At 44.2% G+C, this 25,634-nt stretch overlaps 1 protein-coding gene across 7 annotated transcripts in view; it reads left to right on the top strand.

Annotated features, from left to right (window-relative positions):
• Nucleotides 1–25,634, top strand: part of RMI1 (RecQ mediated genome instability 1) — a 147,392-nt gene that overhangs the window by 24,167 nt on the left and 97,591 nt on the right. For 3 of the 7 annotated variants that reach the window (XR_009867693.1, XR_009867694.1, XR_009867692.1), the window contains exons 3-4: nt 7,600–7,690; nt 19,354–19,437. The exons of 1 other annotated variant lie outside the window; for it this stretch is intronic. The gene's annotated coding sequence lies outside the window, so the exon portion shown is untranslated. Of the gene's footprint in view, nt 1–7,599; nt 7,691–11,661; nt 11,997–19,353; nt 19,438–25,634 lie in introns of those variants that run through there. 3 more of the 7 variants (XR_009867696.1, XR_009867695.1, XR_009867697.1) reach the window with 2 other exon arrangements.

The following is a 25,634-nucleotide window of genomic DNA, read 5'->3' as shown; positions in this document are numbered from 1 at the left end:
CATCTGCCCGTAAGTTTTAGTCATACCAGATTATCTGTAGTTTCCTAACCTGTAAGGGAATGTACTCCTCACTTTTTTTTTTTTTAAGATTTATTTGGTTTATTTGAAAGACAGAGTTACAGAGAGAGGCAGAGACAGAGAAAGAGGTCTTCCATCTGCTGGTTCACTCCCCAGATGGCGGCAATGGCCAGAGCTGTGCCAATCCGAAGCCAGGAGCCAGGAGCTTCCTCTGGGTTTCCCATGTGGGTGCAGGGGCCCAAGGACTTAGGCCATCTTCCACTGCTATCCCAGGCCACAGCAGAGAGCTGGATTGGAAGTGGAGCAGCCGGGACTGGAACCGGCCCACGTGGGATGCTGGTGCTTCAGGCCAGGGTGTTAACCCACTGCGCCACAGTGCTGGCCTCAACTCCTCACTTTCATACTCATGCTCAGAGTGGCCAGGCTGTGATCCTTTTGCCTTCCCAAACCCTTCATAGTTTTCCAGTTCAATTTAAGCTTTAGGTGTCCATGTGTTTCATGAATTCCTGTGCCCACTTTCATGCCCTCCAAATTAATATTGTAAATAATACCCTGTGTGTGTGTGTGTGTGTGTGTGAATGCTTATTTGTTTCTCTGTTACTCTACTGCTACATTCTTGGTAGGATGATTCTTTCCTTTAGGGGGCTGTCCCATTCATTGTAGGATATTTAACAACATCCCTGGTCTGTACCCACTAGATACCAGTAGCATCCTTCCAAACAGCCAAAAATCCAGACATTGGCAGATATTCCCTGGGGTGCAAGTTGAGAGCCATTGCTGTGTTGGAATATAAGCTGCCTGTGCGTATGATTGAATGATTCATTTTTAAAGATTTATTTTATTTGAAAGGCAGAGTTGCAGAGAGAGACAGGTCTTCCATCTGCTGGTTCACTCTTCACATGACTGCAATGGCTGGAGCTGTGCCAATGCAAAGCCAGGAGCAAGGAGCTGCTTCTGGGTCTCATGCGGGTGCAGGGGCCCAAGCACTTGGGCCATCTTCTACTGCTTTCCCAGGCCACAGCAGAGAGCTGGATGGGAAGCAGTCAGGACTTGAACTGGCACCCATATGGGATTCCAGTGCTGCAGGCAGTGGCTTTACCCACTATGCCACAGCATCAACCCTGAATGATTCGTTTTTATAACTCCAGTATTTCATGAAGTCTGATCATTATTTCCTTACTTAATGATGTTTTATCATCTCCAATAGTATGGTACTTGAAGCCCAGATACCTCAGCATACATGGCACTAGATGAGAAAAGTCTGCCTTCTAGTAAAGGGAGAATCAGAAAACTTGGCTGACTTGACCTACATTTCGATTGGGTTGGAACAAGTTTTGTTTCCTGCTTGCAAGTTTGTAGCCATTGGTCTGTACTTGCATGGGCTAAGCAGACACTTAAGTTACCTGCATGATAATCTCCAAACATTTAAAAAAATTTTTTTTTTATTTTATTTTTGACAGGCAGAGTGGATAGTGAGAGAGAGAGAGAAAGGTCTTCCTTTTGCCGTTGGTTCACCCTCCAATGGCCGCCGCTGCCGGTGTGCTGCGGCTGGTGCACCACGCTGATCTGAAGGCAGGAGCCAGGTGCCGAAGGCAGGAGCTGGTCTCCCATGGGGTGCAGGGCCCAAGGACTTGGGCCATCCTCCACTGCACTCCTGGGCCATAGCAGAGAGCTGGCCTGGAAGAGGGGCAACTGGGACAGAATCCGGTGCCCCAACTGGGACTAGAACCCGGTGTGCCAGTGCCGCAAGGCGGAGGATTAGCCTGTTGAGTCACGGCGCCCGCCTCCAAACAGATTTTAACACAAAAAAGAATTAACTCAAGGGCACATGTAAGTAGCAAATGGGAAGGGAAAAAAGGGCATGAACGGTCTTTGCTTTGGAACGCATCTGCTTGCAAAAAGTCAACGTTCTTCACTTTGCACATTCTTAAATCTTCCCTGGATTGGCCCGTGCCCTAATCCAGCACGGCTTGTGACTAAGTGGGCGAGTTTATCCAGTTCTGGAGTTAGCAGACACCATGTGAAGCTCTCACATTCATGGACTAAACTATGTAGTATGTCTGAGTGACACAGGGAGCCAAGATAGAACCTCTTAGTAGGGAACTGGGATTTTAAAAGCCAATGGAAATTCTAGAAATAATGTAGTAGCTAAAATTAAGGAGTTAATTTTAGAGGGTGGGCCCAGGGCGTTTGGTGGAGGCTGCACACTATAGGCGATACAAGCTTCCCATCTCTGCTCAGTGATGCCAACCACCTACCTGGGAAAGCTGGACCTTAGCAAACTCACCCTGAGAAAATATTGCAGTTGTGAGTATGCTTCTCGAAGTGTAGTCTGTACTGCAACACAAAACCTCTGGCTGTCCTGCCCACTGCTCGCTTTCAAGTGTATGGAATGGCCACTGTAAGAAGGGGCTGCCACTACCAGTGTACCCCTCAGATTACAGCCTGTGTTGGCAACAGTTGTCAGCCCCTACCTGTCCTGCTTGTGGGTTGCTTCCTGGCAGTGTGTTCAGTAAATCTCGGTCTGCTCACTATTTGGTGAATTCTTTTTTTTAAGATTTATTTTTTATTTATTTGAAAGAGTTACAGAGAGGTAGAGACAAAAAGAGGTCTTCCATCTGCTGGTTCACCCCCCAGATGGCTGCAAAGGCTGGAGCTGAGCCAATCTGAAGCCAGGAACCAGGAGCTTCCACCTTCCATGTGGGTGCAGGAGCCGACGGACTTGGGCCATCTTTACTGCTTTCCCAGGCCATAGCAGAGAGCTGGTTGGGAAGTGGAGTGGAGCAGCCGGGACTCGAACTGGCTCCCATGTGGGATGTCGGTGCTTCAGGCTAAGGCTTTAATCTGCTGCGCCACAGCGCCGGCATTGGTAAATTCTTATCACCACTTGTGCTGCTGACCCAATCAATTGCTTCCTATGACATCAATGAGATTAACATCAGATGAAACAGCTGAAGAGACAGCTAATTTGATCATGAAAGGAAAAAAAAAATCAGATGATGAACACAGAGACAAAGTGGGTAGAAAAGAACCAGAAAACAATGTAAACAGAGCAGCTAAGACTAAGCAGGGTCCCAGGAAGAGAAATAGAGATTATTAGAGTTAAGTCTTGAGAATTTTCTAAAACTTAGGAAAATCATCAAGCTATACATTTCAGAAGTCTCAAGTAAAATATATTAGAAAAAAATCATACCTGTGTAAATGTTGAAAACAGAAAATCTTCAGCAGGGAGAGAGATGAGGTGTAATATCTTGACCAAAAATGTGGCAACTGACTTGATAGAAACAGTGGGAATCAAGATAACAGAATGGCATGTCCAAAGTGGTGAAATAATTGCCAACCTAGAGTCCTATAAAAAGTAAAACCCTCATTCAAGATAGGGTACAATAGAGGAAACTAAGAAAATTTACACCAAAAAAAAAAAAAAAAAAGGGAAAATTTCTCCAACTCTACCAGAAAGAAATTGTTGTTAAGTAGAGGGAAAGTGATACTAGATGGGAACTTGGAGAGCAAGAAGGAGTGATGAGCAAAAAGAGTAAATACATGGATTAAATGAGCAGTGATTTATTTTCAAAGATTTATAGATTTATTTGAAAGAGTGGCAGAGAGAGGGAGAATTTTTTTTTTTTTTTTTTCAAATTTATTTTGAGAGGCAGAGTGACAGAGACAGGGACAGAGAGATCTTCCATTTGCTGGTTCACTCCCCAAATGGCTGCAAGGGCCTAGCCTGGGCAGAAGCCAGTAGCCTAGAACTCCATCCTGGTGTCCCCCAGAGATGGCAGGGGGCCCAAGCACTTGGGCCATCCTTTCCTGCTTTCCCAGGCTTATTAAGCAGGGAACTGAAGGGAAGCAGAACAGCTGAGACTCCAATTGGCGCTCTGATATGGGATGCAAGTAGGCTAAATCCTCCAATACAACAGTCACCATCAGGCAACAACCCAGTTATATAACAGAGACACAGATTGCGCAAAGATCCTGAAATAGGAAAAGTGAAGGGTTGTAGAAAGATGTATGAACACTAACTGGCTATTTTAATATCAAGGTAGAATTTTAGGCAAAATACTTAGTGAAGAGGGACAGTTGATAAGATGGCTAATTCACAAAGAAACTTCTAACAATTCTAGATGCACAGAACCATAAGGAGAAACAGAGAAATCCACAATCATAGAGGAAGATTATGCACTCAATGAGGAAAAAGTTGGCAGGGATATAAAAAATACAATTAAACTTGACAATCAATACATATATACTATATTCAACATATGTATAATACCTTTTCCTCCCCATGTATATGTGGAACGTTTACAAAAATTGACCGTTGGGGGCCAGCATGGTGACACAGTGGGTGAAGCCACCGCCTGCAATACTGGCATCCCCTACGGGCTCTGGTTCTAGGCTACAATGCCAGCCCTGAGATTTTAAATTATGGAAAGAAAATAAAAATTTATGGAGTGGAGATTAACCTGTTGTTAAAGGGAATTTTATATCTTAAATTTATCAGAAAAGAATAAAGGTTAATTATTGAGCTGGGCATTTATCCCATTAAATTATAAAAAATACAAATAAATTATAAAAAGGGAAGAAAAAATAAATAGTAGAATAGAAAGTGAACATAATGTAATTAACAAAAGCTAAGAGTTGTTTTTTGAAGACAAACACTTAGCAAGACTAGTGAAAATGTGAAGCACAAAAATTAGAAGTGAAATGGAAAAAAAAAGTGAAACAGAGACATTACCCACTGTCCTACATATGTTAATTTAAAAAAAAAACAAGTTAGAAATGTTTTATATGAGAGTTAGATACAGATAGACAGCTCCCACCCACTTTCTCACTCCGCAAATGCCTGCAATGGCTAGGGCTGGGTCAGGCTAAAGTTGGAAGCTGGGCACTTTATGCAGGTCCTCCAAGTGGATGGCAAGGACTCAAGTACATGGGCCATTATCTGCTACTCCCCAGGGTACACATTAGGAAAAAGCTGAATCCAGAGCGGAGCAGGTACTTAGACTGAGGCACTCCAATATGGGATGCAGGCATCTCAGCCAGCATCCTCCTGCTAGACTATATGCCTGCCCCTAAAATCTTTTAAGAGGATCTGTTATGAGTAACTTCATACTGATGCATTTGGAAACTTAGATGAAATGTCAGATATCTTAAAAGTTACAAAAGAACAAAAAAATCTGAATAGTTCAATGATTTGTTAAAGTAATTGATCTAGGGGCCGGTGCTGTGGCACAGTGGGTTAACGCCCTGGCCTGAAGTGCTGGCATTCCATATGGGCGCCAGTTCTAGTCCCTGCTGCTCCTCTTCCGGTCCATTGCCTGGGATAGCAGTAGAAAATGGCCCAAGTCCTTGGGCCCCTGCACCTACGTGGGAAGCCCAGAAGAAGATCCTGGCTTCAGATTGGTGCAGCTCCAGCCACAACGGCCATCTGGGAACCAGTGGGTGGAAGACCTCTCTCTCTTCTCTACCTCTCTCTGTAGCTCTTTCAAATAAATAAAATAAATCTTAAAAAAAAGGTAATTAATCTAATCTAATTTTGGCAAATATGGAGGTAATCAATGGAGAAATAGTCTTTTCAATAAATGGTGCTGAGGGGCTGGTGCTGTGACACAGCATGTAAAGCCGCCCATATGGCTGCTGCATTTCTGATCCAGCTCTCTGCTATGGCCTGGGAAAGCAGTGGAGGATGGCCCAAGTGCTTGGGCCCCTGCACCACATGGGAGACCAGGAGGAGGCTCCTGGCTCCTGGCTTCGGATTGGCTCAACTCTGGCTGTTGCTGCCAATTGGAGAGTGAACTAGCAGATGGAAGACCTCTCCCTCCTTCTCTCTCCCTCCCTCTCTCTCTGTGTGTGTGTGTGTGTGCGCGCGCCTTTCCTCTCTCTGTGTAACTCTGACTTTCAAATAAATGAATAAATCTTTAAAAAAAAGTGCTGAGACAACATCATGCAAAAAAAATGAAATTGAACTCATACTTCATGCCACATACAAAAATCAGCCACAGTGGATGAAAAGACCTAAATATAAGCACTATACACTAAAAACTGTAGAAGAAAACAGGTGTAAACATTTGTAAATTTAGATGATAAAATGGTTTCTTAAATATGACATGTAAAGCATAAATAACCAAATAAAAATTCTTAAATTGAACTTAATAAAAATTTAAATTTTTGCTTCAAATAGTAATGTCAAAGAGTAAAAAAGACAAGCTTCAGAATGGAAGTGTGTATTTGAAAGTTACTTCTGGCCGCCGCCGTGGCTCAACAGGCTAGTCCTCCGCCTTGCGGCGCCAGCACACCGGGTTCTAGTCCCGGTTGGGGCGCTGGATTCTATCCCGTTTGCCCCTCTTCCAGGCCAGCTCTCTGCTATGGCCCGGGAAGGCAGTGGAGGATGGCCCAAGTGCTTGGGCCCTGCACCCGCATGGGGGACCAGGAGAAGCACCTGGCTCCAAGCTTCGGATCAGTGCGATGCGCTGCCTGCAGCGGCCATTGGAGGGTGAACCAGTGGCAAAAAAAAAAGACCTTTCTCTCTGTCTCTCTCTCTCTCACTATCCACTCTGCCTGGCAAAAAAAAAAAAAAAAAAGGCCGGCGCCGTGGCTCACTAGGCTAATCCTCCGCCTTGCGGCGCCGGCACACCAGGTTCTAGTCCCAGTCAGGGCACCGATCCTGTCACAGTTGCCCCTCTTCCAGGCCAGCTCTCTGCTGTGGCCAGGGAGTGCAGTGGAGGATGGCCCAAGTCCTTGGGTCCTGCACCCCATGGGAGACTGGGAGAAGCACCTGGCTCCTGCTATTGGATCGGCACGGTGCGCCGGCTGCAGCGTGCCTACCGCGGTGGCCATTGGAGGGTGAACCAACGGCAAAAGGAAGACCTTTCTCTCTGTCTCTCTCTCACTGTCCACTCTGCCTGTCAAAAAAAAAAAAAAAAAAGTTACTTCTGATAAGGGACTAGTATCCAAAATATGATTTTGTTAGGGTTCGAACAGGAGTTGGCTCCCCTGAGTTATGCAGACCAGTTTAAACAAGGAAGTCTATGGTCATGGTTAATAGAGTAAAGGTAGAAGCCAGCGTCGTGGCTCACTAGGCTAATCCTCCACCTGTGGCGCCAGCACCCCAGGTTCTAGTCCTGGTTGGGGTGCCGGGTTCTGTCCCGGTTGCTCCTCTTCCAGTCCAGCTCTCTGCTGTGGCCTGGAAAGGCAGTGGAGGATGGCCCAGGTGCTTGGGCCCCTGCACCTGCATGGGAGACCAGGAGGAAGCACCTGGCTCCTGGCTTCAGATCAGCAAAGCGCGCTGGCTGTAGCGGCCATTTTGGTGGTGAACCAACGGAAGGAAGACCTTTCTCTCTCTCTCTCTCTCTCTCTCTCTCTCTCTCTCTCTCTCTCTCTCTCACTGTGTAACTCTGCCTGTCAAAATAAAATAAAATAAAAGTAGAGGCTTGATTTATTTATGGCATCTGGGAGACGGGTCCAATCGTTGGAAGGTAGTTGTCATGAGAGGGTGGCCATTCAAGCTAAGTCTGGCCTTTTGGCTCCTTTCTCTGTTTCTTGGCTTTCATGTACCCCTCTGCTTTTTTCTGGCCTCACCAGATGCCTGAACCTATGGAGCCACCCAATCTTAGACTGTGACCTCCGAAGTGTAAAGAATAGAGCTGCCTCCTTCCTGAGTCGCTACTCTCAGGTACTTTAGTTAAAGTAAGGAAAAGCTGAGTAATACATGCTTCATCACTTAATTTAGAGTTATTGGTATAGACCTGTCCTTAAGTAAAACAACTAAATATCCTTTTATTTGGTACTAAGTAGTGCATTTCAATTATCTAGTGAATATGTGCTGTAATATCAATTCATTTATAAGATCAACGGCAGCTAAGGGAAGGAATTGGATGTAGATTGAACTTATTTTATTACATATTTGTTGTGGATATGAATCTTAGTCTACACACTCGGGTACAAGAAATCTTATGCTTCTTTAATATTTCCTGTGAAAACGCAATTTTTTAAAAAGGTAAAATCATGGCTCACTGACAGTTACAAGATTGAACATGTGTTACAGACTTTATTTAACTCAAGCAACAAAGGAGCTAGACAGATGTCCTAGCTGGCTCAAAGGAGAAGTCCAACGACACAAATGTGGATGAAGTAAAGGAATGTTGTGGGATAATAAATATGTAGCTTTATGCCACTTCCTGTGCATTAATGTCACATGAGTACTCTCCTCTTGACAGCTGATTTCAGTTAGCTTATTGCTTCCTGTCCTGTCACCTCCAGCCCCAGGACGTAGCAGCTTCCTGCTGTTGCTTCTCTCTGGGTTGCCTCGTAGTTCCCTTTCAGACTTCTCAGTGTTTTGAACTATTTGTAGCTACTTTTCCATGTTAAATTCTTTCTGTTGAGCTACCTGCCATGAGCCTTATTTTCTGGCCAGATAGCTGACAGATAGATTTGGTTGAGAATAGCTATTATCTATATATCCACACTAGTGGTTTTATAATAGATGAGGGTCTTTCAGTATTACTTCCAGAACATACTTCCAATACATTCACATTCAATACATGAAATAGAAATAGTGGGAAAAACAAAGAATACTAAATATTATGTGTTGGAAGAAGGAGGTACCATTCTCTGAAGGGAGGAGAGAACTTCCACTTTGACTATGACCCTGTCGGAATAAGATCGAAGTCAGCGAACTCAGGGGGCTTCCATGGCTTTGGCATCTCATCACTAGTGCCTGCGGAGATTGCTGATGCCTTAAACAAGAGTGTCAATTTGTTAAGTCAACAACAAGAGTCACTGTGCACTTACTCCCCATGTGGGATCTCTGTCCTTAATGTGTAGTTCAATGTGAATTAATGATATGACTAGTGCTCAAACAGTATTTGGCAATTTGTGTTCTGTGGGGGGGGGGCAAACTGATGAAATCTTTACTTAATATATACTGAATTGATCTTCTGTATATAAAGATAATCGAAAATGAATCTTGATGTGAATGGAATGGGAGAGGGAGAGGGAGATGGGAAGGTTGTGGGTGGGTGGGAAGTTATGGGGGGAGAAAAGCCACTGTAATCCATAAACTGTACTTTGGAAATTTATATCTACTAAATAAAAAAAAAAATTATGTGTTGGGTGTTTTTGTGGGAGTTAACATACAAATGGAGTTCCTGTAGTGGAGAAGGGAAATAAATTGATCCCCTCTCAGACAAGACACAGTTTCTGTGAGTGAGGCTTTGGGTACTTGTATCAGCTATCTACAATTTATAGAACTGTAGAACAACCCAGTGTCTTTCCCTTTTTCATTTGTAAGAAGCTCCTTTTGAATATACGTGGGCTTATGCTAATGAGGTGACTTGGGATGGATCCCAAGAGTAGCCTCAGGATAGGGCCAGTCACCAAAAAGACCAAGTTATTAGACATTTGGAACTGTCAGCCCCACCCACTGGAGAGCTGCATACAATCTCTTACACTCAAGGAGGAGGTGCTGGGCTCTCCTGATTTATAGCTGGTTGGTTAGGTGTTCAGGCAGCCTGGGCTTGTGATTGGCACCTGAAGTATGGGGCAATTTTGTGGGACTGAGCCCTTGGAGGGTCAGTGTCTCTGCTAAGTCCAGGTGGCTAGTGTTGAGTCAAATCGAATTCAGAATAAAATCGAATCACTGGACAGCCATTTGGTGTCCAGAGAATTCGAGGTTTGGTTTAACAACCAATTCAAACCAACATGTTGGAAAACACTACAGAGTTGCTGTCAGAAATGGGATGTGAGCAGAGAAACAGGTAAAAATTTTTTTTTTTTGGTTATGTTTTGTTTTGACCAAAATACGCTTTATAGTTTTTGTGTCATGCATGGATCCAAGAAACCTTATCAAGGTTGTGAGTTCCTTGCTGAATTCCAGACAGTGTGCTAAATGTTCTAGGAAAAATATGTTTTAACAGTTTGTTAGGGGCCGACGCTGTGGCGCAGTGGGTTAATGCCCTGGCCTGAAGCACTGGCATCCCATATGGGATCCCATATGGCCGCTGGCCATTCCACTTCCGATGCAGCTCTGCTATGGCCTGGGAAAGCAATAGAAGATGGCCCAAGTCTTTGGGCCCTTGTACTCGGGTGGGAGACCCTGAAGAAGCTCCTGGCTTCGGATCGTCGCAGCTTCGGCCATTGCGGCCAATTTGGGGGGTGGACCATGGGATGGAAGACCCCTCCCTCTCTCTCTCTGCCTCTCCTCGCTCTGTGTAACTCTGACTTTCAAATAAATAAATAAATAAATATTTTTTAAAAGAAGTTTTTTAAGAACAGTGAAAACCTTTGATGAAAGTGTTATAGAACACCCCTGAACTGGTTGGAGACACTGCTACAGAACCCTCACCAACTGATTCCACTTGCTGGACTTACAGCAAGCAGGTTACTGGCACCCAGTATTTGGTGGTGGAAGAGTTTGTTATTTACAGTGCACAGAGCAAAGCGTTGGGCAGCTATTGCTTAATTATTTGACTCCCTAAGGGAGTGAATTTTATAAAGTGGGGGATGAGCCTCTGTGGTCCTCTATCAGTTCACAGTGCACGTGACCTTTCCTTCATTGGTCAGGGACAGGGGACTGTGTTTCTTTGCAAATGGCAGAGGTGGGCACCAGTCTGTGTAGGGTCTAGGGGTGGATTGGGGACCACCTTGGACAGCAGCTGTGAATTCTTAGGAAAGTTTCAGAGGCCAGCACTGAGATATTAGCTATGGGGACAATTTGAGTCTTTGTGATTCAGGGTCTGGGCTCTGGCTTTAGCCTTCTGTCACTCCCCACCCCCCCACCTTTAAGATTTATTTATTTACTTAAAAGTCAGAGGTTACACAGAGAGGAGGAGAGGCAGAGGCACAGAGAGACATGTCTTCCATCCGTTGGTTCACTCCCCAATTCGCTGCAACGGCCGGAGCTGGGCCGATCTGAAGCCAGGAACCAGGAGCTTCCTCTGAGTCTCCCATGCAGTTACAGGGGCCCAAGGGCTTGGGCCATCCTCTATTGCTTTCCCAGGCCATAGCAGAGAGCTGGATCGGAAGTGGAGTGGCCGGGACTTGAACCGATGCCCATATGGGATGCCAGCACTGCAGGCGGCGGCTTTACCCACTATGCCACAGCGCTGGCCCCTATATCACCCCCTTAATTTAACCAGTTGCTCTCTATAGGAGAATTGCAAATTTATGGAGAGATACAGGACCTGATAATGTCTACATCAGAGGCAGCAGGAGTAGGCGTGCAGCATCAAAAGTAATACATAAACATAATTGCAAATTTACAAAGCATAGAAAGACTCATAATAGAAAGCATCCATCTTTTCACTCTTTCCTAAATATATATATCCCATCCCCACTCTGCTCCCTAGAGGGATACCTGTTGGCTCCTAACTTTTGTTTTTAGTGTGTATTGGATTTTTTCTTACTTGCTAAGTAATAGTGCAGATTCTGCAACTTAGGCATCTACCTACCAAATTCTAGCTCTATTAAAGTTTTAAAAGTGTTTATTTATTTCCATGTACTAGAAAGGCAGAGAAAGAGAGAGAGCGAGAGCGAGAGAGAGCGTGAGCGAGCTTCTGATGTGTAGAAACTAGTCAGGGAGTTAAAAACAGGTGAGCTGGGATTTTTGCCAGCCCTGCATTGTAACCTTATCTCTTCACTTGTCAGTTCGATATGCCTGCCTTCCCAGAATGCACCTGAGTCTCATCCAGGACCAAGAAGGATGAGAAGCCATGGATGACCACATGGAAGTTCAATTCCAAGTGGAGGTGCCTGGAGAACTTCACTCATGCTGAGACCCCACCGTACTTTATTATTCAGTTAAGCCACTGCCTCCCTACTTCATATAAGAGACCGTTAATGGGGGAAGGGCCCTCTTTTGCCCTTGGCTGCACTTGGGACTCTTTCGGCTTTCTCTTCCTCTCTCTCCTCATAGGCAGCTCTCTGACCTACTCTTGATGTGTGTCTTTCCACGTGGGGTGGCTCTCACTCACATGTGAGAGTATGTTTACTGTCTCACTTTTAAATACATACTATTTTCACTTGTGTGCCATGAGTGCCTCTGCTTTGAAATTTGACCTTTGGGGGAGCACAAGAACCTGGATTAAAGATTAAGATACCTAGGCCCATATCACTTCCATCCAAATGCCCAAAATAACTGGGCTGAGCCAGGCCAAAGCCAGGAGCCCAGAACTCCATCCGAGCCTCCTATATAGGTGGTGGGGCCCAAGCACTTGAAGTGTCACCTGCTGCCTTCCACTTTGATTAGCAGAAAGCTGGATGGGGAATCCAATCTGGCATTGTGATATGGGAAGTGAGGATCCCAAGTGGCAGCTTAAGCCATTGAGCCACAATGCCTATCCCTCTGTTGTGGGGAACAGGGTCCCCCAGCTGAATTTATTCTAAGTTCTTGTCTTCACGTAAGAGAGAAACTCAAAGCAGAGACATAGATAAAGAGCAAGAATGGGAGAATGCACATTCAGAAGTGGATGTGGGCAGCCACATGAGAATAGCCACATGCATCCCTACTTCATCCATCCCCTTTATTGCATAGGGGGTGGTTCCCTAATTGAATATAAAAATGAGGAGGAGTTTGGGCAAGGTTCTTGCACGTGATGATCTCCGGGAAAAACCCATGGTATCCAGTAGAGCTCAGCATATATGTGCTTATCATGGTGTCATATTGGAGGAGGCCCAGTTGCATCATGGGAAAGTAGGTGGGTGAATTGGCATGGAAGAGAGTGGAGTTTTTTTTAGCTGTGTAGGGGTAAGGCGCGGAGACTGCTGGAACCCTCTCCACTCTTTTATCCCTCACTAACTCCCTGCCTAACCCACATCACCGCTAATAAAGAGAGGATCTTCCATCCCCTGGTTCACTCCCCAAATGGCCTACTACAACCAGGGCTGGGCCAAAGCTGAAGCCAGGAACCAAGAACTCCATCTGGGTCTCTCATGTGGGTGGCAGGGGCCCAGGTACTTGGACCGTCTTCTGCTTTCCCAGGTGCATTAGCAGGGAGCTAGATCAGAAGCGGAGTAGCTGGGACTCAAACCAGGGCTATGCACAATGCTGGCTCCTCTAGTAAAGTTTCAACTAATTTGTTTATTTCATCTCATCTTACTATCTTCCCCGTATGCTTCTATCACACTTTTTAGTTTCTCTACTGGTTATTATTAGAACATGAAATGATGAACTTCTATGTTTCATGATTTTTTTATACTGTATACCTTTATGACCTCCACTTTGAGTAAGATACGTGATTTTTCAAGGCTCTTGTGACTTAAAATTTTGTTTTGTTTTGTTTTTATTTGAAAGGCAGAGTTACAGAGAGAGAGAAAGAGAGAGAGAGAGATTTTCCATCTACTGGTTCACTTCCAATGCCTGTGGCTGGAGCAGGTTGAAGCCAGGAGCCAGGAGCTTTTTCAAAGTCTCCCATGGGGATCCAGGGGACCAAAGACTTTTTCATCTTTCACTGCTTTTCCACTCACATTAGCGGTGAGCTGGATTGGAAGCAGCCGAGACTCGAACCAGCACCCATATGGGATGCCAGCATTGCAGATGGTTGCTACACCTGCTGCATCTCAGTGCTGGTCCCTGGTTGTGACTTTTTAAAGAAAATACCAGTAACACACTTCTGACTACCACATAGGTTAGTTTTACCTGTTCTTGAACTTAATATAAATGGAATAAAAAATATGCATGATTACATTCAGGTACTTTGAAAATTTCATAGCAAAGTGGAATTAAAAGATGAGTTTCTTTTGAAGCAAAAAGTTTTTGAAATGAATGCCCATGGTAGGTTTTTTAAAGTTCATGGAAAGGGGTCAGTGTTGTGGTGTAGTGGGTAAAGCCACCACCTGTGGCACCAGCATCCCATATAGGCGCTCCACTTCGCATCAACCTCCCTGCTATGGCCTGGGAAAAGGAGTGGAGGATGGGCCAAGTCTTTGGGTCCCAGTCACCCATGTAGGAGACCTGAATGAAGCTCTTGGCTCCTGGTTTCAGCCTAGCTCATCCTTGGCCATTGTGGCCATCTGGGAAATGAACCAGCAGATGGAAGATCTCTTTGTCTCTGTAACTCTGACTTTCAAATAAATAAATCTTAAAAAAAAAAATGAAGTTCATGGAAAATGTGTTTTCTGAAAAATACTATATGTGGATTGAAGAGTTCTTTTGCACTGAAATAAATTTACCTTAATTGCACTTTCCCACACCCTTTGAAGATACTCTTGTGCTTTAAAGAACGTAAGTGTTCAGAGTAGCATTATTCATAATAGCCAAAAAGTGAAAGCAACTCAAAAGCCCCTCAGTTGAACTGCATAGACAATACTTGGTATTTCCATAAAATGGGTTACTATTTGTCAGTAAGAAGGAATGAGGTACTTATGCACTTCTTTGTGTGTAGTTGCTTTTACTCAGCATAATAATTTTGAGGTTTATTCTTGTTGTGGCTTATATCAGTAGTTCATTCCTGTTCATTGCTGAGCAGTATTCTGTTGCAAGTAGGACAAAATCTTAGACCCATCACAGCTCTTGCCAAAATGGCATTTAATCTAGACTTGTTTATAAAGTCTCTTATCAACGTAGGAATAGAAGGAATTTACTTAAGGTGAGGGAAAAAAAAGGTGTATCAAAGAAATTTCAGCAAGCATTATACTTAAATAGTAGAAAAGCATTCTTAATTATGTTCAATAATAGTTCTTAGTTTAGATTGCAGTAATTGCTGCAAAGAAAACCAACCTTTAAATTTCACTGGCTTAACGAGATAGTATATTTCTTGCTAATATGACAATACACTGATGGATGTTCTGCATCAGTGGGTGGCTTTTCTTCTAGGGGTGATTCAAAGATCCAGACTTATTCCATGTTGCAGCTCTGCCAGCCTTTAAGACTCAGAATTTTCTGTATCCAGCCAGAGGAATAGAGATGGAAAAGGCATGCTTGCTTTTTGTTTTCAAAAATATAGTATTTAGGCCGGTGCCGCGACTCACTAGGCTAATCCTCCGCCTTGCGGCGCCGGCACTCCAGGTTCTAGTCCCGGTCAGGGCGCCGGATTCTGTCCCGGTTGCTCCTCTTCCAGTCCAGCTCTCTGCTGTGGCCCGGGAAGGCAGTGGAGGATGGCCCAAGTGCTTGGGCCCTGTACCCGCATGGGAGACCAGGGGAGGTGCCTGGCTTCGGATCGGTGCAGCGCACTGGCCATAGCTGCCATTTGGGAGGTGAACCAATGGAAGGATGACCTTTCTCTCTGTCTCTCTAATAAAAAAAAGAAAAGAAAAAAATATAGTATTTATATATTTGAAAGGCAGAATTAGAGAGAGAGAGAGAGAGAGAGAGAGAGAGAGAGAAATTGATCTTTCATCCTCTGGTTCACTCCCCAAATGGACAGAACGGGGAGAGCCTGGAACTCCATCTGGGTTTCCCATGTGGCTGACAAGGACTCAAGCACTTGGGGTATCCTTTGCCTGAGGCTGCATTAACACGGAGCTGGATTAGAAGGGGAGCAGCTGGGACACAGACTGGCACCCATATGGGCTGACTTAACCTGCTGGCCCAGGAAAGCTTGCTTTTTAACTGAATTTACCTAGACATGATATATATATATTTTATAATATATATATAACATGTCTGTTCAGGACTGCAACTACATGGACTTTTAAATTTAAGTTATAAACTTAAATTACATGTGCACATAATACTAGTTCAATCAATGGCTCTTTTCAGAAGTTGTGTCTTAAGGAATAGAAATCCGAATCAAATATAAATTCGGCTGCATTTCAAAGAACAGTAGAATAGAATACTTCATTCAGTTCATGGTTTGGAAGACCAGGCTGAAGACTGAGCAATGCAATCTAATATTATAGTGAGAGGATTTCACATGTTATGGTAGCACCATAAACCCTCCTGACTATAGCTTCGGAAGAGCTCAGATTTTAAACAATGGTGACACCTTTAGGTTACGGTGTTATCACCAGCCCCAGTTTACATTTCTCCCCTGTTCTTAATGATTAACTTAGATCCATAGTTCTCAAACTGTTTCAGAGGTGTTCTGGGCATTCCAATGGGCCCTATGGGTTCAGCAGAAGTTTTAACATTTTCAACAGAAACACACGTTCCAAATGTACATAATATGTGGAACCTGTTAAGTATTTTTTAACTGGGGATGATTAGTGGAGTTGAGCATTTTTAATGGACTCATGACCATTTGCATATCTTTGGAGAAATGTCTGTTCGAGACCTTTGCCCAGTTAAAGTATCAGATTGCTAGCATTTTGTTGTTGAGAGGTAGGAGTTCTTTCCACATACTGCATATTAACCCCTTATTGGGTATGTGATTTGCAAATATTTTTTCTCCTAGTTTTCTGTAAGTTGTCTTTTCACTCTGTCAGTTGTATAATTTGATGCACAAATGTTTTAAAGTTTGATGTAGTCCAATTTGTCTATTTTTTCTTTTGTTACCTGTGCTTTTGGCGTCATATCCAGAAATCACTGACAAATGCGATGCCACGGAGCATTCTTTCCCCTATGTTTCTAAAAGCTTTATAGTTTTAGCCCTTATGTTTAGGTCTTTGATCTTTTTAATTTGGGTACATGGTATAGAAGGGTCCAAGTTTATTTTGCATGTGGGTGGGTATCCAGTTTTCCCAACATCCTTTGTTGGAATGATGTTGAGTCAAAGACCCTTTGATCGTATATGTGAGAGTTTATTTCTAGACTTTCTCTCTCTCTCTCTCTCTATATATATATATATGTATATATATATACATATACATATATATATACATACACAAGTTTGTGGAAAAATGGAAGGAAATGATAAGTTTAGTTTGACACAAAATATTTTTGAAATTCATGCATTGTATGCATTTGGATCTTCCATTGTAGTATTCATGTGTCGGTTCCTGTAAACTTTTTTTAAATTTTTATCTTTATTTATTTATTTATTTATTTTTATTTTTTGACAGGCAGAGTGGACAGTGAGAGAGAGAGACAGAGAGAAAGGTCTTCCTTTTTGCCGTTCATTTAAAAAAAAGATTTATTTATTTTGAAAGTCAGAGTTACACAGAGAGAGGAGAGGCAGAGAGAGAGAGAGAGAGAGAGAGAGAGAGAGAGGTCTTCCATTCACTGGTCCACTCTCCAGATGGCTACAAAGGCCAGAGCTTCGCTGATCTGAAGCCAGGAGCCAGGAGATTCTTCCAGGTCTCCCATGTGGGTGCAGGGGCCCAAGGGCTTGGGCCTTCTTCCACTGCTTTCCCAGGCCATCGCAGAGAGCTGGATTGGAAGTGGCACAGCTGGGACTCGAACCGGCACCCAAATGGGATGCCAGTACCAGGGCGTTAACCTGATGTGCCACACCGTCAGCCCCTCGTTTTATTTTTTAGCATGAAGCTTGTATAGTTAATATTCCCATTAAGAATATTTAAGAATTTATGGCCTTTGGATTCTGTCCCGGTTGCCCCTCCTCTAGGCCAGCTCTCTGCTATGGCCCGGGAAGGCAGTGGAGGATGGCCTAAGTGCTTGGGCCCTGCACCCACATGGGAGACCAGGAGAAGCACCTGGCTCCTGCCTTCGGATCACTGCGATGCGCCGGCCGTGGCGGCCATTGGAGGGTGAACCAACGGTAAAAAGGAAGACCTTTCTCTCTGTCTCTCTCTCTCACTGCCCACTCTGCCTGTCAAAAAAAAAAAAAAAAATTTATGGCCTTTAAGCCTCTCAAATATTTAACACAAGATATTATTTTTCAAAAGCTATCTTGCCAATCTGATAATTATATTTCTTCTTTTTTTTTTTTTTAACTTTTATTTAATGAATATAAATTTCCAGTGTACAGCTTATGGATTACAATGGCTTCCCCCCCCCAATAACTTCCCTCCCACCCACAACCCTCCCCCCTCCCGCTCCCTCTCCCCTTCCATTTGCATTTTCTTCTTTTTTAAAAAAGATTTACTTATTTCTTTATTTGAAAAGTGCAGCAACAGAGGTGGGGAGAGAGAGAGAAAAAAAAAAGAGAGAGAGAGAGAGAATGTATCTTTCATCCATTGGTTCACTCCCCAAATGGCTGCAACAGCCAGGGCTGGGCCAGGTCAAAGCCAGGAGTCAGGAGCTTCGTTCTGGTCCCTCACATGGGTGGCAGGGGACTTGAGCCATCATTTGCTGCCCCCCTAGGTGCATTGGCAAGAAGCTGGATTGGTAGCAGAGGAGTTGGGACCTAAACTGGCACTCTGATGTGGGACGCTGGCCTAGCAAATGGAGGCTTAACCTGCTGTGCCCCGGTGTGGGCCCATCTGTTTCTTATTTTGTGAATTGTCTGTGACCATTCCTTGGTGACGGTCTTAACTGTTTTTCAAAATTGGAATGAACAATAGGACACCAAATTTTTGTAGTTCTCTAACAATGAGGTGCAAAAGAAAGTTAATTATGCCATAAATACATTCTCTTTACATATTGATGAACTCATGCTGTCGGTATTAATTGTAGTTTTGAGATTCAAGGGAGCAGATATACAATGCACTTAGTACTGAATAAAAATCAATAAATTTGTATTTGATGATATCATTTTCCATGATGGCCTGATTCTTTATTCCAGTTATATTATATAGAATGAAACAGAGTTGCTAAATCTCAGGTTTATTGAATTGATATTTTCTTCTCCTCTTTTATTTATTTATTTATTTATTTATTTATTTATTTATTTTTTGTAGGGGAAAAAACTGGTGGGCCAAGATGTTTTTGTTAGGTCACATTTCTAGGAAATACAGGAGGACAGATAGTCCTTGGGAATTTAACATTGTGAATATCAGTAAGTGTTATCAAACTGTTAACTCAAGAACTTTTAAAAATGTTAACAACTAAGTCTGAGTGGTGGTGGGGAAGTTAGGGTAGAGAGTAAAAGGCAAATGGAAAGAAGTTCATCAAGAGCTTCTGTTTGGCCTTTACAGCTGAATTCACAAAATTCCAGAAGGGAACAAGTTTCCCACCTCTGTCTTTGTTTAAAAGATTTGTTTATTTAGGGGCCAAGGCTGTGGCATAATGGGTAAAGCCTCTGCCTGCAGTGCCGGCATCCCATATGGAAGCCGCTTCAAGTCCCGGCTACTCCACTTCCAACCCAGCTCTCTGCCATGGCCTGGGAAAGCAGTGGAAGATGGCCCAGGTCCTTGGGCTCTGCACCTGCACAGGAGACCTGTAGGAAGCTTCTGGCTCCTGGCTTTGGATTGGTGCAGCTCTGGCTGTTGCAGCCATCTGGGAAGTAAACTAGTGGATGGAAGATACCTCTCTCTCTGCCTCTGCCTTTCTGTAACTCTCTGCTTTTCAAATAAAATAAACTTTTTTTAAAAAAAAAAGATGTGATTTATAATGTTTTCCAGGTTCCAGGGTGTAGATATTCCCATCATTGCTAATATCAAATTATTACGTGATGACACTGATCAGGAAGTTGGAAGGGATGCAAGGTAAGTCACTCTTGCATATTATTTTCACCAAACAGATAAAAAGGATGTTAATAACTTCAAGAGCACAGACACTAGTAAAATAATTAGGAATTGAAGAGCTTGGCATGTTTATTATCTTAGTTCTTCATATCATTTAATTACAAATTTTTATACATTAGCTTTTTTTTTTATTTGACAGATAGAGTTAGACAGTGAGAGAGACAGAGAGAAAGGTCTTCCTTCCATTGGTTCAGCCCCCAAATGGCTGCTACAGCTGGAGCTACACCGATCCGAAGCCATGAGCAAGGTGCTTCTTCCTGGTCTTCCATGCGGGTACAGGGGCCCTAGCACTTGGGCCATCCTCCACTGCCCTCCCGGGCCACAGCAGAGAGCTGGACTGGAAGAGGAGCAACTGGGACTAGAACCCGGTGCCCACATGGGATGCTGGTGCCGCAGGTGGAGGATTAACCAAGTGAGCCATGGTGCTGGCCCCTACATTAGCTTTTTGTTTTGTTTTGTTTTGTTTTTTGTTTTGACAGGCAGAGTGGACAGTGAGAGAGAGAGACAGAGAGAAAGGTCTTCCTTTGCCGTTGGTTCACCCACAATGGCCACTGCAGCTGGCGAACTGCGGCCTACGCAACACGCTGATCCGAAGGCAGGAGCCAGGTGCTTCTCCTGGTCTCCCATGCGGGTGCAGGGCCCAAGCACTTGGGCCATCCTCCACTGCCTTCCCGGGCCATAGCAGAGAGCTGGCCTGGAAGAGGGGCAACTAGGATAGAATCTGGCACCCCAACCGGGACTAGAACCTGGTGTGCCGGCACTGCAAGGCGGAGGATTAGCCTGTTAAGCCACTGCGCCGGCCTGCTGCAGGGTTATCATCTTAAGATTTCCCTTTTAATATCCCTCTTTTATTACTCTCTTTATTACTCCCTCATCTTGCTGGAGTACATCCTCATGTAACTTGCTCAGAAGTTACCTTTATATAGATGCATTATTAATTTCCTGAGTCCTTGCACTTTGATAATGTCCTTATTCTCTTCTGATGATTGAAAGCCTGGGTATGGTATAGAAATTTAAGTTGAAAATAATTTTCCCTTATGATTTTTTAAAAAGAGTATTTATTTGAAAGGGAAAGTGATAGAGAAAGAGAGTGGGAGAGAGGGAGGGAGGGAAAGAGGAAAGGAGAGAGAGAGAGAGAATCTTTCACCTATTAGTCCAGCTCCCCAGATGGCAGCAATAGCCACTGCTGGTTCAGGCTGAAGCCAGGAGGGAGGAACTCCATCCTTGTCTCCCTCATGGATGGTAGAGCCCAGGTTCTTGGGGGTGTCTTCCACTGCCCTACCAAGCACATTAGAAGGCAGCTGGACCGGGAAGCAAAGAGGCTGGGAATGAACCTGCTGAAGCCAGGAGCCCAAAGCTGCTTCCATGTCTCCCACATAGGTGGCAGAGGCCAAGCACTCAGGTCACCTTCTACTGCTTTCTCAGGCACATTGGCAGGGAGCTGGATTGGAAGTGGGGCAGCCAGTTCTTAAACCGGCACCCATATGAGAACCCAGCCTTGCAGGTGGTGGCTTAACCTGCTATGCCACAACGCCAGCCCCAGTGTTACTATTTTTACAGGTATTTTCTGAGTCAAGGCCAGGAGATTTTAAACCTTTTTTTTTTTTTAAGGCTAAAATACATAATGAGGCTATATTGATATTTTCAATTTAAGTTCAGGACATAGGCTTTTAATTAATCATGTGTATGTTACTTCTCCATTTATTTTCTCCATGTCCAAAATCCCAGTTTCCAATAGTACCACACTAACATAATTCAAAACACATGACCAAATAGTCTCAAAGGAACAGCACTAACACTCCCACCAGCAAAATCATAGCTGAGAATAACTGAAAGTTTTCCATTTTTGCAGTTCTGTTTTCTTTAGAGTATATTAATTATGCACCATCAAACCATTATGTTTTAAAACACTCCAGAATATTCTTTTCTGTGGGTCATGCCAGGAACTCAATGCACAGATGTTTATTTTATGTTGGTTTTAATTTTTAAGGGTTGACTTTTTTAAAAAAAATAAGATTTATTTATTTAAAGAAAGAGAGGGAGATACACACACACAGAGGAGAGAGATTTTTCCATCTGCTGTTTCACTCCCCAAATGCGGGGGCTTTCCCAGGCCAAAGGCAGGAGCAGGAGCTTTATCCAGATCTCCCACATGGGTGGCAGGGGCTGAAATACTTGGGCCATCTCCCACTGCTTTCCCAAACACATTGGCAGGGAGCTGGATTGGAAGTGGAACAGCTCGGACTCTAACATGTGCTCATAAGGGATGAGGCTGTGGGTGGTCACTTAACCCACTATACCACAAAACTGGTCCCTAGGGATTGATTGTTTAAAATTAAATTTTATTTTATAATCATAAAACCTATTCACAGAGTTCAAAGATAAAATTAATAAGATGTAATGAAAGTGTTTATTTTCAGGGCCGGCACTGTGGCACACCAGGTTAATCCTCTGCCTACCGTGCCAGCATCCCATATGGGTGCCGGTTCTAGTTCTGACTGCTCCTCTTCCCATCCAGCTCTCTGCTGTGGCCTGGGAAAGCAGTAGAAGATGGCCCAAGTGCTTAGGGCCCTGCACCCTTGTGGGAAACCTGGAAGAGGCTCCTGGCTCCTGGCTTTGGATCGGCACAGCTCCAGCCATTGCAGCCATTTGGGGAGTGAACCAGTGGATGAAAGACCTCTCTCGCTCTCTGTCTTTCCTTCTCACTGTCTGTAACTCTACCTCTCAAATAAATAAATAAAATCTTTAAGAAGAAAGTGTTCAGTTTCTAAATCTTTCTTTTATATCATCCTGTTTTTTTCTTTCTCATATAGATAACCAATTTAAAAATATTCTTCCATTAACAATAAATTATATTATACATCTTAGTTTCCAAATATTGTCACTGACAGGTTGATTCATTTCTGGTTGACTATATAGGTGGATTAATGAGATTGTGGCTTTTTGTGGTTCCTTCGTTTTTTCAAATGTATTTATTTGATACGCAGAGAGACATAAAGAAAGAGAGCTCCTAACCAGTGGTTCACTCTCTGATAGCCCGCTGTAGACAGGGCTGAGCCAGGCTGAAGACAGGAGTCAGGAATTCAATCCGGGTCTCTTACAGAGCTGGCAGGGGCCCAATAACTTGAGTCACCTGCTGCCTCCCAGGGTGCACAGCAGCAGGAAGCTGGTGTTGGGAGCAGGGCCAGGACTGGAACCCAGGCCTTCCCATATGAATGAGGAGGTGTCCCAGAGGGCAAACACTAAGCCAGGTGCTAGCCCTCGGCTGTGGTTTTCAGTCGTATGTCACACAGCTCTCCTCTAGGTCTTCTCTTATTCTACAATCTTTTATCAATGACTCTAGTGGCAGAGAGGATGTGCTTTTCAAATATAATAGAGACAGAAAATACACTGGTTGACAGAATCAGAATCTAAAAAAATGATTTTGACAGCCTAGGATGCTAGAAACCAAGAAGATAAATTTAATAGCAGTAACCAAACAGCTTTATTCTTAGGTTAAAAAAAAAAAGTATAATCGCAGAAGTTTATAATGGGGGAGAAGTGTGGCTCGTCAGCCACACCTGTGTCCCACGCTGTGCTGTAGCCACAGCTAAATCTGATAGGCTCAGATGTTGTTACCACTAGGCAGCATCTCCAAGGAGTGAGACAATCGTCCTGTTTGTCTCCAGTTCATTGGATGACACCAGGACTGTGGCGCTTGGTTGCCAGCAGGCAGAAGAGGCCTGATGCTGTGTTAGGGAGGCAGGCTTGAAGAACTGAGGTTATTTGAGCTGTGGAGGCTAGGCCTGAGCAGTATTTTAAAAATTAAAAAAAAAAAATCAGAACGTAGCAATTGTGAGACTTCACAGTCCTCTTGTTAAGTGGGAGGACCTGCCGACTGTGCCTTAACTCACATGGAGATAATACCTGGAGCTGGCGCACAGACCCCTCCTCCAGTTAGAAATCCCCTTTTGGGGCCGGCGCCGTGGCTCACTTGGCTAATCCTCCGCCTTCAGTGCCGGAATCCCATATGGGCGTCAGGTTCTAGTCCTGGTTGCTCCTCTTCCAGTCCAGCTCTCTGCTGTGGCCCGAGAAGGCAGTGGAGGATGGCCCAAGTCCTTGGGCCCTGCACCCTCATGGGAGACCAGAAAGAAGCACCTGGCTCCTGGCTTCGGATCGGCATAGCTCCGGCCGTAGCGGCCATTTGGGGGGTGAACCAACAAAAGGAAGACCTTTCTCTCTGTCTCTCCCTCTCACTGTCTGTAACTCTACCTCTCAAATAAATAAAAAATCTTAAAAAAAAAAAATAAAAAAGAAATCCCCTTTTGCCATTTACCTGAGTGCTGGGCAGTCCTTGCTGTCCCACAACCTGCTGCCTCTAGTCATTAACATGTCTCCCTCTACTGCCTTGTGGGTGTTTACGTGTGCAATCCCCGGCTGGTCTAGCCTGTCAGAGAGGGACTAGGACCCCTGAAGTCACGGTCACGGGGAGAGATTTTGGCACAAAAGGAATCCTAAGCTTAGTACTGCCCAAATGTCTTGAAAATTCTGTAAAACTTCACCCAGTCACATTGCACCTGCCTCCACTTTCTTGACTCTCCTCCCCTTCCTTTTATCTTCCTTTACCTTCCCTGTCCTTGCATTTTCTTACCCCTCCCCTTGGAAGGTAGAGTTACAGAGACAGGCCTCTGTCTGTTGCCTTACTCCCCAGATGGCCACAACAGCCAGGGCTGGGCCAGGCCAAAGCCAGGAGCCAGGTCTCCCACATCGGCTCAGGGGCCCAAGCACTTTCTCCACCTTCCGTTGCTTTCCCAGGCCATTATCAGGGAGCTAGGTTGGAAGTGGATCAGCTAGGACCCAAACTGGCAACCATATGGGATGCTGGTGTTGCTGATGGAGGCTTAACCAGCTGTGCCACAGTGCAGACTCCCCTCACCCCTAATGTGATTATGTTTGGAGACAGACTTTTAGGAGGTAATTAAAATTAAATGAGGTTGGGGCTGGCACTGTGGCGTAGTGGATAAAGCCACCGCTGGGGGCCGTCACTTTGGCTTACTTGGTTAATCCTCTGCCTGCACTGGCATCCCATATGGGCGCCAGGTTCTAGTCCCAGTTGCTCCTCTTCCAGTCCAGCTCTCTGCTGTGGCCTGGGAAGGCAGTGGAGGATGGCCCAAGTGCTTGGGCCCTGCACCCGCATGGGAGACCAGGAAGAAGCACCTTGCTCATGGCTTCGGATCGGCATAGTTCCGGCCGTAGCGGCCATTTGGGGGCTGAACCAATGGAAGGAAGACCTTTCTCTGTCTCTCTCACTGTCTAACCCTATCTGTCAAAAAAAAAAAAAAAAAAAAAAAAAGCTAATGTATAAAAATTTGTAATTAAATGATATGAAGAACTAAGATAATAAACATGCCAAGCTCTTCAATTCCTAATTATTTTACTAGTGTCTGTGCTCTTGAAGTTATTAACATCCTTTTTATCTGTTTGGTGAATTTCCAGCAGCTCTGAAATGGGATGTGGTAGCTAGGCTGAATGCCTGTGCCCCCTCCCCCTCCATTTTGAAGAAAGGAATGAATGAGATCATTTGTAGAGAATAAGGAGATCAGAATAGAAGGGGGCTTACATTTACAGAACAGTCTTGTGCGTTTTATAATTAGAAAAGAAATGGAAAGGGTCTTTTCTTAGTTTAGCGAAACAGGTGGCTTGCAGCAGGATGCCTTAACAGGAAGCACTTTGGAGCCAGGAAGACGTGAATTTGAGTCTTGGTTTTGTTGCTTATTAACAAGTGACTGAACTGGTCTTTCTCAACTTCTTCGTAGTAATGCTGGGATAATAATACCTACTTTGCTGTGCTGTTATGCAGATATTCAATGCTAGGACCTGCTGATTATTTTTAATTTCAAAAAATATTTATTAATCTCCTACTGTATGCAAGATACTCCACTAGGTCTTTGTCTGCAAGGAGTATAAAGTCAAGGAGGGAAAACACTCCCTCATTTTCTTTTGGGACAAAGAGTGGACTTTTGAAGAATTGTGAAAAAAAAAAAAAAAAACTTGCAAACTACTCTTCGTTTGTGGACTTTTAAAAAGTTAGATCAGATTCTGCCTCTCGGTTTTATTGCAGCCTGGATTTAGCAAGCAGCAGGGAGCCAGTTCTCCGAGGCAGCAAGCCACCGTGCTGA

This window comes from Lepus europaeus, chromosome 12, assembly GCF_033115175.1.
Source record: "Lepus europaeus isolate LE1 chromosome 12, mLepTim1.pri, whole genome shotgun sequence".
In the NCBI taxonomy this organism is placed as follows: domain Eukaryota; kingdom Metazoa; phylum Chordata; class Mammalia; order Lagomorpha; family Leporidae; genus Lepus; species Lepus europaeus.
This window is presented reverse-complemented; position numbering and strand designations above follow the sequence as displayed.